The sequence below is a fragment of the Dinoponera quadriceps genome, unplaced genomic scaffold (genome assembly GCF_001313825.1).
Source record: "Dinoponera quadriceps isolate SergipeBrazil2010 unplaced genomic scaffold, ASM131382v1 scaffold1573, whole genome shotgun sequence".
NCBI classification, from domain to species: Eukaryota; Metazoa; Arthropoda; class Insecta; order Hymenoptera; family Formicidae; genus Dinoponera; species Dinoponera quadriceps.
This window is the reverse complement of record NW_014556062.1, coordinates 638,536-655,316: the sequence shown is the minus strand read 5'-3', so window position 1 is coordinate 655,316 and position 16,781 is coordinate 638,536. Positions and strand designations below refer to the sequence as shown.

Genomic DNA, 16,781 nt, shown 5'->3' with positions numbered 1-16,781 from the left:
GCTGGCGGTCCGACTGTAACAGCTCACGGACGTTTGATTTTCCCGTGGAATACTCGAATCGAGGCGCGCCAATTGAAATTTCGAGTAATCACCTTTGCAAAACCCGATATGCTGTAAACCATTCGAAAGCCATTCGCGAGCGTGCCGTAAATAAACACACGTAATCCGCGAGATAAACCTGAATTATTTTTTCCGCCACGGGCCGAAAGTTATTTCGCGAATAATTTGACGTCGCCCGATAACGCCGACACGTAACATCATTTCGTAACGCCGAAGCGCGGCCCGCTCGTTTGTTTCGGTTAGTTCCACCTGACCGGATCACGGTAAATCTTTATTTTAAAATTACTGACGGGATTATCAGCGGAAAATGTCATCGGCTGGATTTTAGCGCGTGCGAATCGGCAAAATGATAGATTCATCATTTTTCTCGTGTCACAAATATTGGACAAATACGGACACGCGAGCGTATCAATTTCCGTCTGGTAATTAGAGCGGCTCCCGACGAAATACGGCAAGATACGCGACACAAATGAGTCTCCTCGTCGCGAACGTTTCCTCGAAGCTTCGCTTCGCCTCGTCCCACCGGTCCAAACGTTCACCCCGCTTCAGGTGCTCCGTCAGGTGCTACCCGCGGAGGAAGACGGTCGACCTGTCGACGCGTAGGCGAAAAAGAGACCGCCGACGTGGCTGCACTCCGGTATACTCGGAGCGACGTATCCAGTGGCGGTGCGCAGGTGGAAGAAGGTCGGAAGGTTACGAGAGCGCAGACGCCGACTGAAAGCATCGAGGATAGCACCCGGCGCGATACCGAAGTACCGGACAGAGCTAGCTCGCCCGCATTGCCGTATTCGTCTGCCAGCGTGTCAGGTCGCAGGCAACAGCCATTGGGGAACGACGCATTCTCGGGTGTCTTCCACCGTCTCGCCTCGAGCACGTTACCGCGGGAGTTCAGATTTCGCGATACAGAAGCACCGCTTTGACCGCGGCGAGGGCACAGCACAATCCGCCGCAGCGTGTACGTCGACGTCGCCGATTCGGAAAACCGTCGACGCGATTCGCCGCCGCTTTCCCGCGCTCTCGGCACGAAGCGCGCACACACATTCTCTCTCGTAGTCGACGTGTGACCTGCTCGACCACGTAAGTAGCAACCCGGGGATCCTCGTCATTCACGGACGACGGCGCGTGAGGAGTTTGATGAACTTTTCGAAACGCGAAAACGTGGGATCCGCGAGTATACGTGCACGCGAACTTCCGGGGTAATTGGAATGCGCGCGATCGCGCATAAATATGAATGAGATTTCCGCGGGCTAGGCAGGAGGGAGAGGGAGGGGGGGAGAGAGAGAGAGAGAGAGAGAGTCGAGTGCGGAAAATCCGCGTTTCCAGTGTGTGAAATATTAAGCTCTATGTAAATATCGATTGCGCGCGGAGATATGAAATGGATACGTGCGCGCCAAGAGATTTATTAGTTCCTTCATTTCAATTCGGATTTCCGTTACCTCTTTTTACTTCAACGGAAATAAATACAGGAGTTCTCAACGGGTATATTTTGCGGCCGTGATCGGATTTAAATCGGATACCGAAAGCCCGTTTGCTAATTAATCGCGTGCGCGTTTACCGCGTCTACCGCAAACTTGTGATTCACCGCGCACTATAATCTTCCGTTTGACCCTTATTGGTTTCCTTCACGACTGATGGAACATCCGAGGGCCTTTAAACGGGAATTTTATCCTGTAATCAAACTCGAGAGTTTAACAAATTCCCCCGCTGTATCTTTGCGAGCGATCGAGTTTTTGCGAGCGGGCCTTTGTTGTCGCAATCGCGGCGCTCTCGTCGAAATAAAATCTCGGGGATAAAATTTGTCCGACAGAAGAGTTAGTCGAATTAATTCTCATCACTCGTGCTAATGTAATTATTTCATATATTGCAACGGGGGATTAATCCCGGCACGGACGATGCGTTTTCACCGTACTGCTCGCCGCAATGCTCTACCTCTGATCTTCCCACACACAAATATTCTAGGCCACGCCACCCCCTGTGTCGAACACAGCTTCCTACTTCGCGCAAATGCCTGAATCGTGCGAAAGAAACGCGTCACGCACGTACACACGCATTCACGCATGTAACCGGGATTTAGTAGAGAAAAAAATGATAACTTGCCGTGTATACGCTCAGCATTCATGATTTACTAAACGCATTTGATCCCTTTCGGTAACAGCCGCTGAATGCGTGTGGGCGAATTTTTGAAAATTTTGAAATTTCACACTTGCAGTTGATTGAATCGTACATAAAAGGCAAAAATCCAAATTTTTTTTAGCTTAATATGTTGATATCTTACGTAGAATTCAATGTGCTCTTTACCAATTACGCGATACAATCGAATAAAAGAATATGAACGTCCGGATTTTTATATTGACTCGGACATCTGTCCAATGTTCCCAGCCGCGATAAAGCGAAAGCCCGAAAGTTTCGCATTCATCGTCTAACCCTTCATAGGACCCTCGCTATTCGCATCGTTTCACGTCGAAGATTCTCCGGTTTAATGATTCAAGAGACGTTTAATGAAAAAAGGAGAGAAAATTATCTCTCGAAAAATTGTTGTAACGAGTCGTATGCGGAGGCTCCTTGCGCTTTATAATTGGCGCTAACGATTTCAAAGACGCGCCAGTTCTCGCCGTAGGTATTTCTTAACGGTTCTCGTCTTAAAAATAAGTCGTTGTCTTTGTGTATAAAGTAATTCTCGTTACGGAATATCACACGTCCGCGCTTCCGGTTGGAACTTCCTCAGCCGAAAAATAGCGTCGCGTTTATTTTCCAGCGAATGCTCGAATGAGACTCGACGGCAGCGATATATCTTCCCTCGTCACCTTATTTTCTCCTACACGCAACACTTGCTTCGCAAGCACACCGCCGCGCTCGTCCGCTTCTCCTTCGCGTCGTGTTCGCTCTTGTTGCTCTTCCGAAATCGATCGCCGCCGTCGCCGCCGCCGCCGCTGCTGCTGTTCGTCGGGGTCGCTGGACCAAAATTTCAGATTGCGCCCTCGTACGCTTAGTAGTGTGCGAATCGTTCGAATTCGAATTGAACGGAATCACTGCTGATTCGATTTGAGTTCGTTTTCGAATCTGAAAAGTTAGAATTCGAATAGTTCGATAATTTTGAATCATCGGCGATTCAATTTTAAATCGATCACGCCCTCGATTACTTCATTTATATCGGAAAATGATAAACGAATGGGTCATCGAAATTAAAAACTAGTTCCTCAGAACCATTTTTATCGTTAACAAAACTATGCGTGTAAGAGTGTTCTTTTGCTAAATAATTATTGATTATGTATTTAATGCTAAATAATAACGCCAATAAAATACGTGGTTTACACAAAAAATTAAAAATAATTAATTTCATAATTTTTCAAACATATTGTGTTCATATTTATCAGTTTGTAAAATGTGATTAAATTTAGACATTCCCCCCTTCCCTTTCGTCACAATTTCGTCGCAAAGTATTTACTCTCTTCTAATATTATGTGACATGTGAAATTACTTCTCCCCTTTCTTGCCGATACATGGAAAAAAAATAACTTATAACCATATTGTGAGTAGTAATTATTAGATTGAACGCTACTATCTTTTTCTAAAATACAAATAATTTTTAGGCGTATAATGTTAAATTGATTACTTTATAATTTTGATTAGTAAAAGTTGTGTTTTTAAAAGAATAGATGCTAAAAAATTAACATGTTGATCATTAACACAAAATGATGTCAAAATTTGGAAATTTTCGCCAAATGTAACCAAATGTGTCACGAACAAACACGGGTGGGCACGCGCATCTATATTTACAAGCTATACCATCTAATATAACGTTCCACGGCCTTTATTCCATCCCTTCCTGCAATCGCAGACGGCAAGCTAATACACCCGTGCCCCTCTCGTGGTGACGTAACTGCTGAATGGCCTCTGAAAGTACTTTATCATGTTCGGATTACCATGTAATGTAAATCCCGCGGAATCTGATTCGATTCGCATTCGAAGTAAAGAGATTTGATTCGACTTCGAACATATGATTAAAGATGCAACTCGACTCGTCTCAACACGCGGATACTTGATCTCCACATCTCTACGTACGCTCTCGTATATCGAGGGTGCACGTAGTCACACCCTTAAAGATTCGACGCGAATTTTGCCCCGAACCGATTCACCCGTCTTCGGAAAACGGCGCAGTAGATCGGTGACGTTTGCCTCCAGCACGCTCGGGGCGTTCGCGCGTACCGACTTTGACAGCACGTGCACCCCTTTAACAACCGCGCGAGGGTGAGGCTTTGCGAGTCGCAGAGCCACGCTCAAGACTGGCCTGTTAATAAAACGCGGGCTCAATTTCAGCGGGAATCTGGTCGCTCTTGGAACTGTGCGCGGCCCCCGGAAAGCAATCTCGAACCTCTGTCCTAGAGGCCGCGCCGCAAACGCGACCCCCACCCGATCGTTCGGAATTATATCGGACTTTCGTCGAGCTTGCGCCGCGCGAGAGACGACACGATGTTCGGAAGCTGCCGAGTGCGCGCGAAGTGCGCTCGTTCCTTTATGTTAATCCCATTTGGCGAATCTTAATGGACTGATATCAAGTTTCATCTAAACTTTGAGCGGGAATCATGTGTCCACGCGGGGCCGTACAAAAGGCGTGCGAAACCGGCGCGAGAGTTGTTTCGGTGGAAAGTTTCCGTATAATCCCGAAGAACTATGCTCGCCCGTTCGCGCGAGCACGCGGAACTTGGAATGACTTTTTCAACGTAGTTTCTTTAACGGCCTAGTGAGGAAGCAATGACGTTCAAATCTGTCGCCCGCCGGCGAGTACCTCCAGCGATTTCTATTTTAATCCTGCCGGCAACATGCCAGGCCTACGAAGCCTACGACGCGTTTTATTTCGCTTATCATCTTCCACGTTATACCCCATTCTTATTCCTTTGTCAGAAAGAAAAAGTTAGGTTCACGTTACCATAGAAATTTTATAACAAAACTGTGCTTTTTGTTAAGCAAAACTAATTTTTTAAATATATTTTAGTAGGGAGCCACATTATCCTCGTTTCTCTTTGATCTATTATGTAATATCATTACATTTTTATATAAATAATATCCTAAGTAATAAATATTTCATAACCACAAGTATAACTTTTCTCGTGGGAGACCTATGGTTACTTCAGCGCCCAGATCGCGGGTATTATTCTGAAAGTTAAAGCTTGCTGGACGTCCCAAATTGAATCCAACGATTATTCGGTGATTAACTGACCGCCTTTGACCGCCGTAATGAATATATAACACACTCTCGTGTGTGTCACGTTACATTGTAAGCGGAGAAATTGAAAAATATGTTTTGTCACGCGCTCGTGTGTTCTAATTAGACTAAACGCGCGTAATCTCGACGCTTCGATACGACTGCATTAATTAGCTGTCTTCGTTGCTTTTGTCGTTCGTTGCTTTCACATCGTAGTCGCTTAAACGCTGTTTTTATCACGGGCCTCTTTCATATCCATTAGATACTCTCGGTAACTCCGGAGTCTACTCGTCGTTTCCGTCGGATTTTCGCGCGAGACAATTCGCCGTGGTGTCGTCTCGCGTCGCTTTCCTATCCGAAAGTCACTTTCTTGAAAGTTACTTCACGTAACTGTGTAGACTTCGCGTGACTCTTGGCGTATTAAAGCTACCGAGCAATGTCCCGCATCGCGAGGCGCCGTCGCTTTTCTCTCTTCCGGGGGCGAAATACGCGCCACAGCCGGCGTTTCCAGCAAACGTCACTTGGAGTTAGTAATTAGCAATTATTCGCACGAACGGTGAGAAGGATCGGCGCCGTTTGATCTTCTGGCTAGCCGGCCGAGCAATTCCGATGAATTGCGGCGCGCTTACTCGGCAAAACAATATTGATCTAAATTAAACAAGAGCAAGAACAGGAAGCACTCTCTTCTTCAAAGTGGAACATGTGGCCCGGCTTTCCTAAATTATTCGATTTTCACCCGCCTTCTGCGTTCTCTTGTGCCACGTGGGCTTTTTTGCAATTTTGCGGTTTCCGCTTCGCCGCACGTACTCGCGTAATTATCTTGGAGAGAAGCCCTTTGGAAAGAAACGCCCTCGCGACTTGTTTCAGCGCTTTGCTCGGTAACATCGCGCAGCAGCTCGATGGTGTGTCTTAAGGTAAACGGTGAAATCGAATTTATCATCGATACGTTGCGAAACGAGAAAAAGGAGAAGGAAATAACACAGTTAAGGTAAAGATGTTTGGGATCAAACGGTTCTATAGCACCGATTCGCATTTCCACACGAGCTATGATGAAAGCAAGCGGAAATCGAGCGTAAATAAGGCTTTCAGTATTAACAAGCAGCAGTCTTGTCGAGCGAATTTCGTTGAAATTCAAATTTGTTTGCCGTCGCGCATTTTTACGCGCGACTTTACACGCCACGTGCATTCCGATCGATGTAATTGAATCGATTCTCTCAGTGGATCGCAGATGAGGCGTGCTTTCGTCAGACATCTGTTGCGCGACACGGTGTCGCCCTATAACGATTACAGCAAATTGCGACGCGGCTCGGTCACGCCAGTATGGATCAAGTGATGAGTCTCTGGTGGACGCCTCATTGTTAGGCGTATCGCAAAGTGATAATGCTATCGGATCGCGTTAGTGTAACATTGCGTTAACATCCCCACTCTGGAATCTTGCGGAATGCTTGTAACTTGTGCGATACCGTTCGACGTGTGTGAAAGTGTGCAAAAGGAAAGCGTTTTGAGGCAACGTCGTCGACAATTATTTGCAGAGAAGAAGGTTATGGTCCCTATTTCCATTTTATACTAATTTGGTTAATAATCAATATTTTAAATTGAAAACTCAACGATTATATTCGACAAAATATTGTCCAATCGATTCTGGACTCAAAGTTACGGAATATTTATTACTCAGGACGTTATTTATATATATGAAAGTTTGACAGCAGTGCGTAATAAATCGAAGAGAAACGGTGATGTTAATGTGGCCCTCCATTAAAATAGATTTAAAAAGTTGATTTTATTTAGTATCAAACAAATAATTTGCTAAGTAATCATTAGAATTAGTCACCTTACAGCAGAGATGTTAAGAGGGCCATAATTCCTACGAGTGCCACAATATACTACTTTTTTCCCTAAAATTTTAGTAAAATTAAGTGCGAATCTTTCTTGGATATCAATAACCTACGTTATTGCGCAATCGTGCGTTTTGAAATCGCAGGAGAATCATTAAGGATTGATTAACGGGAACTTTTTGAAATGGGGAAGAATACGTCGCGTTTGTTTCGGGCGTGACGCGAATGCAATTGTGAAGGCGCACTGCATTGACGAATATTCGCGAGCCGCGAAAATTTATAATATTCGTGCTCTAATTGGCGATGTAGCCAAGATGAATCATTCATTTACGACACATTATTAATTGTAAATTTGATTTATGTAGTATTTGATGTAGCCGCACGGCAATAACGGCTCGTAGTCAATTCACCCGCGTATTGAAACAACGTGCTTGTTTGTTGCAATAATGAGAGAGCGGCAAGAACAATGGTAACTATGCGATATTGCGAATATGCCGATGTGCATTTCAAGTGAAAACGATGACCGGTGCGTACGGCTGGATTGCGGGTAACGGGATTATGCGGAACATAAATCCCGGAGTAGCTCGCCGTCACGCTGGCCGGTTCGACCAGAGTGCCCGAGTTCCCCGGCTCATTACCGCCGATATTGCGAAACAATCGCGTCCTCGCCGAGTTGTCGCATCCTCCGAGACACTCCTATGCGGAAATCCTCCCGCGGTGCGCAATTTCCGAGCACGATCGCGCGCAAAGAAGGGAGAAAGGGCGTAATGCGCGAATATCGTCGGGAAAAGGTTACCGGCGATAACGGCATCTGATCTCGCGATGACGATACGTTGGAGAAACGCTGTCTGTTCTTACATATCGATAGCGGTATACAGGGTGTATCTGAACTCCGACCGACAAACTTACAGAAGAGATTTTACGTAGAAAAAATAAGTAAAAAAGTAAATATATGTCTTGAAACGCTTAGAAAGATAGATAGATGCATTATTTATTCCGCACACTCCGAAACATTGTTTCCTTGAGCGCACAAACAACAAATTATTCTGTTTATAATGATTATACAACATTATATGCATATGGAAGAAACAAGAGAAAATTACACAGATATTGCAAAATATCATTAAATGACGGTATCGTTTTAGACCGACCGAATATTATATATCTAGATATAATATTATATATCAAGATATAAAAGATAATTGTACAAGCCTGTCTTAAAAGCATCTAACAAGCCGGCTCTATGGGCATCGGGCGGAATTCTGTTCTACAGAGTCTGTAGGCGGCATTTCTGAGAGAAAACGCCTGAGTGCTTCCATACAGCATTATAGCATCGAAACAAAGTCGAACGTTCCACCAGATACAGCGTGGCGAAAAATGGATTCGTTAAATCTCAGGAAGCTCTGGTCTTTTATCATTTATAACGTTGAAAAGAAGTCCTACGAAATATTTATACCGAGAGATTAATGCAGAGAGAGAAAGGAAGAGAGAGAGAGAGAGAGAGAGAATGAGTGAATGAGTTTCTGAGATATAGCTGTCGTTCGGTTAAAAAAAAAATAGATTTTATTTATTAAATCGTATTTTACAAATAAGTAACTAGACATGTAAAAATTGTATAAAATGTTTGCCTCCCTTATCATTACATAATTAACATTCGTGGAGTAAAGACACGCATATACCTTCGAATATTACTTCATTATTTCTAACGCTACCATATGTGACGCAACGTTACGATGAATGATTCCTCGGTTAATATTAAGAAATATCAAAATTAACAGATATTATCTTCAAAAACAGATAAAAAGAAGTGTTGTATTAACATTTTTAACCAGCTTATCGCGATACATTTTCTTCCGTCGTTGTCATCTTCTAAAGGCTATGTCTCCAAAACCAAGCTTTTGCGGATATATGTGTATTAAGATTTTTTCACTTTTATTTTTCTACATAGAATTTGTCCTCTAAGTTTGCCGGTAGAGTTCAGATACACCCTGTATATTACCTCCATGTGGGTCGGGACATGTTCAGACTGTTATTACCATCGTATCTCGATGCGCGCTACCGCCGTATACTTATCGTTATCGATCATCTCCCTCCTAAGATATTAAACCGCGGAATGGTGCAACGACTTCCTCCAAAATGGGGGATACTTTTTAAAGTCGCTTCCGCTCGCATAACCTCTTTCTCTTTTTAATAATACGCGCCGTATTTTTCCGTTCTTCCCTCTCTCTTGTGAGGAAATGTGTCAGCGTGACATCTGGCTCTTCGGCACGGTAATCATCGATTCCCTCGATATCTCCATAGCGGGTAGGCTTTTTTCGTGTACGGTCGCAGAAATATTTTCGAAACCGGAGTTATCTCCGCATTATTCCGTGCAAATTCATACGGGTGCTTCCGTTGCGGCGGTCGCGTGCGAATTCATGGATTACGCGTTTTTGCGCGCCCATCGCTGGAAGTCGTACCTTTGAACGTCTCTTCGTAAAAATTCAGGTGTCAGGATTTTATTCGAGTGTACCCTGTCGAATAATAGAGGAATAGGTGGTATTAGAGCCCTTGCAGGTATCATAACTTCTCTCAATATCTCCACTATTAAATGAAATATTGTTTATTAACTAAGTTATTATATAAAATATAAATGGAGGACCATAATACCACCTTTACCTCTAAACGTTGTGCGAAATCAAACGATTAAAATCCGCTTTTTGAACGCTCACGAGAGCAACGACCGATCGTGCATAGGCGTAAAAAAGATTGACACGTTTTCCGTGGCAGAGATGTATTTTTAGATACCGCAGGCATTGACACCGGTGATAAAACGGCGCACTATATCAAAGCATTTTCGCATATTTCGGTCACACATACAGTGCGCCCGTCGGTTGAGATATTCAAGATTTATGGTAACGATACGGCGGAAAAATAGATTCCAGAGATATCTTTTCGGACCCTCAACTTTCCGTGTTGCGAAATTCGAAGTGAGTTTCGCGCGAGGGGAGAACCACAGTAGGATCTGATTTTTATTCAGGATGTCGCGCGCTCTTAGTGAGATTAGGATTCGTTATTGAATTTATTCGAATGCGGACGTGAAGTTTAACGCATTATGTATAAAAGATTACGGCGCTGTAATCGCGACTCGCAATTCTCGGGAGTTCCATAATACGTATCGCGGGACGTGTCCCGGGAAAATCGCTAACTTCAACCGCTCGCGCCGTACTTGGAATATACGAATTTGCGTAAAGTCGTCTTGACGCGGAATATTCCCTGTTCTCCCGTAATGGAATACCTTTTGTATGTGGGTGAGGATTGAATTTTCTCTCCGAGCGAATTCTTTTTTTCCAGTTGGTCCCAACTGTGCATTAATGAGTGGCGAAAAGAGGGGGGGGGGGACAGAAGCTAGGGAAGAGGAATGTAATTAAATTAACACGCGTCGTCGAAATGACGCGACTTGTCTCGTCTCGCGGCAACTCGAGCCACCAATTAATTTCCTGAAGACTCGACGCCTCGGCGTTGATTGAAGTACGTTTCGAGCTCGGCTTGCAGTTCAATCTCACGCCGAACACGTGCTATAATTAGTCGCATTTAAATACGAATTAATTTAAACTTGAAATTGTTGACGTACGCCGCGCGGAAAGCGGCCGAATGTCTTTGCATCAGCGGGGAAAGCTGCGTCGCCTCGTACGCACGTGCGCGCCGTACCTGTCGCACACGTGTATTGCACACATCGCGCCACGCATTTACCTCCCGTTCCTTTATTTCGTTTGTAAACAGGCCGGATGGAGAAAGAAGAAAAGAATTAATCTTCGCGCATCCCCCGCCGCGTCCTTTCGTTCGTCGCGAACTTTCGTAAATTACATCCGTCGTATTTTCTTTGACTTTCCACGTGCGAGTCGCTACTCGCAATCTCCATTTTTCCCTTATTATGCCGCACAGATGTATGTGTTCGACTTGGTGACGCGTGGAATTCGCACACCGGCGCGCCGGAAATATTTCTTCGTCAGCGAAGAAGGCGCCGCGACGATTTGTCACTCTGCGATAACAATTGATACTTCGCGGATGAGAAATGATCCTTCCTGTTGTGACGTTTTGTTTGCGTTCTCCCTCGTGTTTGGCTTTTGTTTTTCGTTTTTAATACCACGCAGCACGGAAGGTATGAATGGACAGCTATGCATGACGTCATAAAGGGACTCTTTTTGTTCGCACGTACAGATTTCAGGAGGATATCGAAAATGATCATTATTGGCTGGATAACGGCCAGATATCGCCAGATATAATATTTCACTTTTTTTTTTTTCAGCGTGATTTCGAATGGCGGTATTTTGGCATTAATCATTTTCAAAGGCACAAGAGCAAATATGTGTATAATTACTGTGGGTGATGCGATAAATGTTATAAAAATAATAAATTGATATTCATTCCCTCCTCTGTTGACGAAGTGTATAGAATACGGAACAGTTGCCGAAATGCAATTTAATTAGTTAATCAGCGTGCTCGTGATATAATCATTTAACGGTTCGCGAGGATCATGATATATCCTCTTTCAACTCGAATGATTAACTTTATGCGGATATACAAAGTAAAAGTACGCAACGGATAACGAGCGGATAATTAAATAATTCATCGTAAAATATCACTTCTCTCTCTCTCTCTCTATCTCTATCTCTCACTCACTTCCTTCCTCTCTCGCGCTCAATTTTCCGGCATATTTTCAGGCGGTGTTAATTCTATTTGTTACACGCACATCTCGCGAATTGGCTCGCCGAATTTCCGAAATTCGCATGCACCGAACGCATTCCTTCTATAAACAATATTACAGCCGCGATTTATCACACACACTGGACGACGAAATTCCATCGATGAAAAATAATCGAGCGCTCTCTCTTTTTTCGCTCAGTACCTAAGCTGCAATTTCAATATGCGGCATACAAGCGCGTCGGTGAATGTTGTAACGAGCGCATTTTTACGCAACGAGCCATGTCGCGTTCGTGAAACGTCGCACGTTTAAACACATGTCGCCTATACGAGTGAGAAATTATTAAGAAAAAAAGAAAACCTCGAAAATAATAGCGCAGGTCGGCAATAGCGGTTAATTTTTTTGTCTCGAAAAGTCGATCGCTCGTTCGCACATAAATACGCGGTCAGTCTACCGCTCCGACGTGTTGAAAATGTCGTTTAATTTCCAAGCGCGACAAAAGAAGTAAAATGAATTCATGGTCACGTTCAGGCAAGCGACGAGCGCGCGCGCGAAGCGACATTTCCACTGTCGCGAGGAAGTAGTCGTTTGAAAGGGCATATAATACCGGCGCGGAACCACCATGCATTGAGATAAAATAGGAACGCGTAACGGCGTTACACGGTCGAGGAATTAACTCTCCGCAATCGAGCCCGAGCCCGGTAACGAGCTTACACGCTTTTTAAGTGCGTTACGAGACGTCAGTTCTTAATTCCGGCGTTATCAGATTTTACGCTTTAATCAGCGCCACGCTCGATCGGCGTATTCGATATCGCTTCGGAAACGAAAAGTCAATTTCGGCGCAAATGGGGTATCAAACAGGTGTATCGGCCTCAATTTCCCCGTTATCTCCACGTTTTTCGTTGCGATGCAAAGTATTTCGAGAGTGCACAAGATAATTTCTCGCGTAGAAATGTTCTCGGGATCTAATTGGGACACAGTCCGACTTTCCAAAATAATCATCGATTCTAGTTAGGAAATCTATGCAAATTCTGGTTAGAAGTTTTAGTAATGTTTCAAGTGTAAACAGATCCTTCCGGAACATGAACAGGTCCTATTTAATCATTTCTAACGTTTTCGCAAAAGATTTCTTCTGCTCCCTTGTATACAAATGCGTATTTATATGTGGATTCAAGATAACTTACGAGATATTCTATGCGGTATATGGGAAAATATGGACAAATTTCTATGCGGGTTCGCGGTCGTGCCGTTTCATAAACGCGCTCCCACTCTCCGCCGCGTAAATTGCGCGTTGCGTAACTCGCGTAAAGCCCGTGCGAGCTCTGGCGGTATACTATTCCGGGCGGCTTTTATTTTGATTAGCACCTTCGGGAATGCGTTTTGCGAGTCACGGGAAAAGGCGTGCGTCGTTCCAGACTTACGTACCTCTCTCACCCCTCTCTCTCTCTTCCAGCAGTGATTCACACCGCGCTTGCAATAGCGCGCTCTAAATAGCAGTCCGCACGGTTGATGGGTCGCGATTTGATTGCGTCCGATCGTTTATTTAACGTGACGTTTTTTGTTTAACCGCACAGATAAATCAACGCAGGTTTGCTCGATCGGTAAAAACACGTCGGAAACAGAAATGCGTTATTTGTTTATTTATGCTCTTCGTTTGCGCGTCGGGAAAAGGCCGTTCGCTCTAATTCACGACGCTTTCGAGCGTAGATCTTCCTCTGGCGGAATTTTCGCCATTTTTCGCGCCATTGAGGGCCACGGGTAACAAAACGGAGCTACTTCGCAGTTTGGCATCGGTGACATTTTGCTCCCGAGTAACCTTCTCTACATACAAAGTCATGAGAGCGATTAAAGTGGCCGATAAAGAGGCGTGTAGGTACTCGTGAAAAGGTGAATGGTCAAGAGCAAAGCTCTGTAATAATACTTCCTACGGTGTACGGCGCGTAGCGGGGCGCCACATTCGCGCGGCCTGCTGCGAGGAAGGGAAAGGCGACAAAGCGTTTCGTAAGGTCGTTCGCGGGAAATGGCGAAAACGCCGGGCGGCAGCTGAAAGCCCGCTCTCATGATGCATTTTAAATGTTAATTGTGACGGAAGCTCGTTTGTCGACTTCTGCGAAATGGGGTGCGTGTAGGTGCGCTTGGGGCGCGGCTAAATCTTACCGGAGAGGGGACGTCGCGCCGGGGTTAAACGACTAGATGGAACGAAGATTAAACGATCATGGGCGGCACGAAATGACCAGCTTGATTGATAATTTCGCGCTATTTGTCCATCGGCTGACGTTGCTACAACTTAATGCTTCCCTTGCAGAGCGCGACGAAGAATTATACATCGCGTAACGAAGCGTGGGCGTGCGTTGTAAGTGGAAGATATCAGTCTGCTCTTTTACCTTGTGAAAATCGTTCGGCAATTCGCATCTTTCTGCTCCATGTTATCATATCTGCGTTCGTTACTAATATTTTCACGGCGAATCGAGCGTTTCGATCCGCTCTGGATTCAAAGACCGAGCTCGCAGATGCATGCTCGTCTGTCCGCGGAAATGCGTAAGTCTCGTCTGTTTCGCATAATCTATTACAATCGAACGCAGGTTGTTTCTGATCTGTTTCGAAGCCGACTGCATTGTCCGTTAATCCATACAGGTTCATTCGTCGAAGAATGTTAATTTCGGGTCAATCGATAATACACAAACGATCGCTCGCGGTTCGCCAGTACGATACGTTTTCGCCGCAGCATATCAGCAAATTAATCATTAGACCTAATGTTTGCTGATACGGAAATGCATTTGTATCTGTGATCGGCATTATAGTGCGTATTAGAACGTTCGTTTCCTGTACTGGCAGATGAACGAAGTAACGTGCGTATTGCCAAGGCAGATAGAAATCCTGCTCGACCCACAAACACGCATCTCTTATTGACGTTCGCGGGAATTATCCAAAATTATTTATAGTTTTAAGGGGATGCTATATTTGTAAACTTTACCGATGGAATATTGATTTTTCCGCAAAGTTTACGTTTTATTGGTTGCACAGAATTACAAATGTTTACTATATAGCGAAAGTACGTACAAAAATGAATTGGAGCATCGTCCAATATGTGACGAAAACGATAAAAAATTTCAAAGTGACATCTCCAGCTGTCAGCGTAAATATTTACTTGATACGGAAATCCTGTAACTTGTACGTACTGCCCGACATATGCCAATGCCCGAGTCAGAAAAATTTCAAACAACTTTTTCACTCGTTTTTACTGATATTTGGAAGCCGAAAACGAAAAGTTTGCAGAAAAATTTTTATATATCTTGATTAAATTTCTCGTTAGATACGATAAAATAGAATAGCGCACATTTTTCACATTCACATTTACAAGATGTACAAGTACAAGAAATATAAAAAGAGCAGCGTGATCGTGTCAGTTTAGGAGACATAACATTTTGAGAATTTTTTCTATGTTATCGATGCTCGTCAACGATTATCGCATCCCCTTAAAATGCTTGGGAAAAAATAGATTTTGCAATTTTTACGTGGTTTTTTCGGTTTCTTTCCGTGAAAAAAAAAAGAAAAAAAAACTGTTTCTTCTCTTTCTTCTATGGATTTTTTTCGGTTTCTTTCCGCGGAAAAAATTGAAAAACGGTTTTTTAACTACAAAGTTATTCGAAAGGAGAAGCGAATTGTGCATTAAGGGAGATTGATGGTTAAGGAAATCGCGATTGTTTTGAAGTATTCAGTAAGATAAACATTGCATCTCGCCCTCCTTATTGCCGGGTAACGACTCCTCCCCCGTCTTAGCAATCTTGAGTAGAAATTATTAGCATTTTTCGTGCTATAAATCATACTCAAAAACGCATTAAACGTGTGATATAGCACGCAATTATACCGATACGACTGTAGGAAATACCCGGGCGCGATTCTCAACGCGCGCTTAATATGATTTACGGCCGGAGGATATTTATGATTTTGAAAGGTATTAGGAAGCGGGTCAGCAGTAGGAATTTAATGCCCCGTGAATGTAGTCATCGGCGTTCATGTTTTTAGAGATGTTTCTCCCCCGCGTTATTTGCCGGTCTTAAATTTAGATCAACGCACTTTGACGGCGAGCGTGATTTCCGTCAATTGGCCGCATAGTTGACTCGAATCCGAACGGTAGTGACTGCGTAGCGATTAATTGATGTAGCACTCGTTTAACTACCGTGTCGCGTGACTACATTGACTTTTTGATTGGATTCGTCGCGAAAAAAAAAGAGTAGTGTGATCGTGTCAGTGTTTACACGGTAAACATTTTTGTGTAAACAACGGTCCATTGACATTTTTGTGTTATTTTAATAAGGTAAAATATTAAAAAGTAATATGTTAACAAGATGAATATATTAATTTAACATACATTTGTGTACTTTTCAATATATTCCCATGTTAAAGTAACACAAAAATTTCAATGGATCGTTACTTACACACAATCTTTCACTATATATGTGACGTAACATTTTGTAGACCGCTTCTACGTATCGATGCTCAAGTTCGCGATCGATTTCTCCTTAATCTTAGCTTAATCTTCGCTGACTTATTTTTCTAGCAATTATCTAGTTACCAAGAGAAGTGAGCGTTGCGTTACTGGCTACTGGCGATGTTACAAAACCACCTCATGGCTAAACGCCCACGAGGTTCAATTTCTACTGGGGCACGCATGTACTCCGCAGATCTCCATTGAGATTTATAAAGTGGAAGTGAAGCTGAAATTACATTCGAAATGCACAATGGAGCGTGCAAACGCGCGACGAAAAGACCGATGGCGGTCGTCGGAGCGTGACGAATGTTACGCGCGCACGATTTGCGCGCTCTACGTCGCGGAATGAGCGAATCGGCTGCAACGCGAAGCATGTGATTAGACGTTCAAATGGACGGAGAGCAGTTTTCCGCTCCGTTGCCGGCGGATTTGTTTGCGTTTGGTCTCGAAATGCACGCGAAATAATAAATCTCAGTCGAGGATTCGAGAGAAGTGCCCCCCCCCCCC

The 16,781-nt window shown here is 44.0% G+C and overlaps 1 protein-coding gene across 1 annotated transcript in view; it reads left to right on the top strand.

Moving 5' to 3' along the window:
- Positions 1 to 840: 840 nt before the first annotated feature.
- Positions 841 to 16,781, top strand: part of LOC106746601 (ras-related protein Rap-1) — a 41,646-nt gene continuing 25,705 nt past the window's right edge. Inside the window, exon 1 of the mRNA XM_014623357.1 lies at positions 841 to 1,137. The gene's annotated coding sequence lies outside the window, so the exon portion shown is untranslated. The remainder of the gene's footprint in view (positions 1,138 to 16,781) is intronic.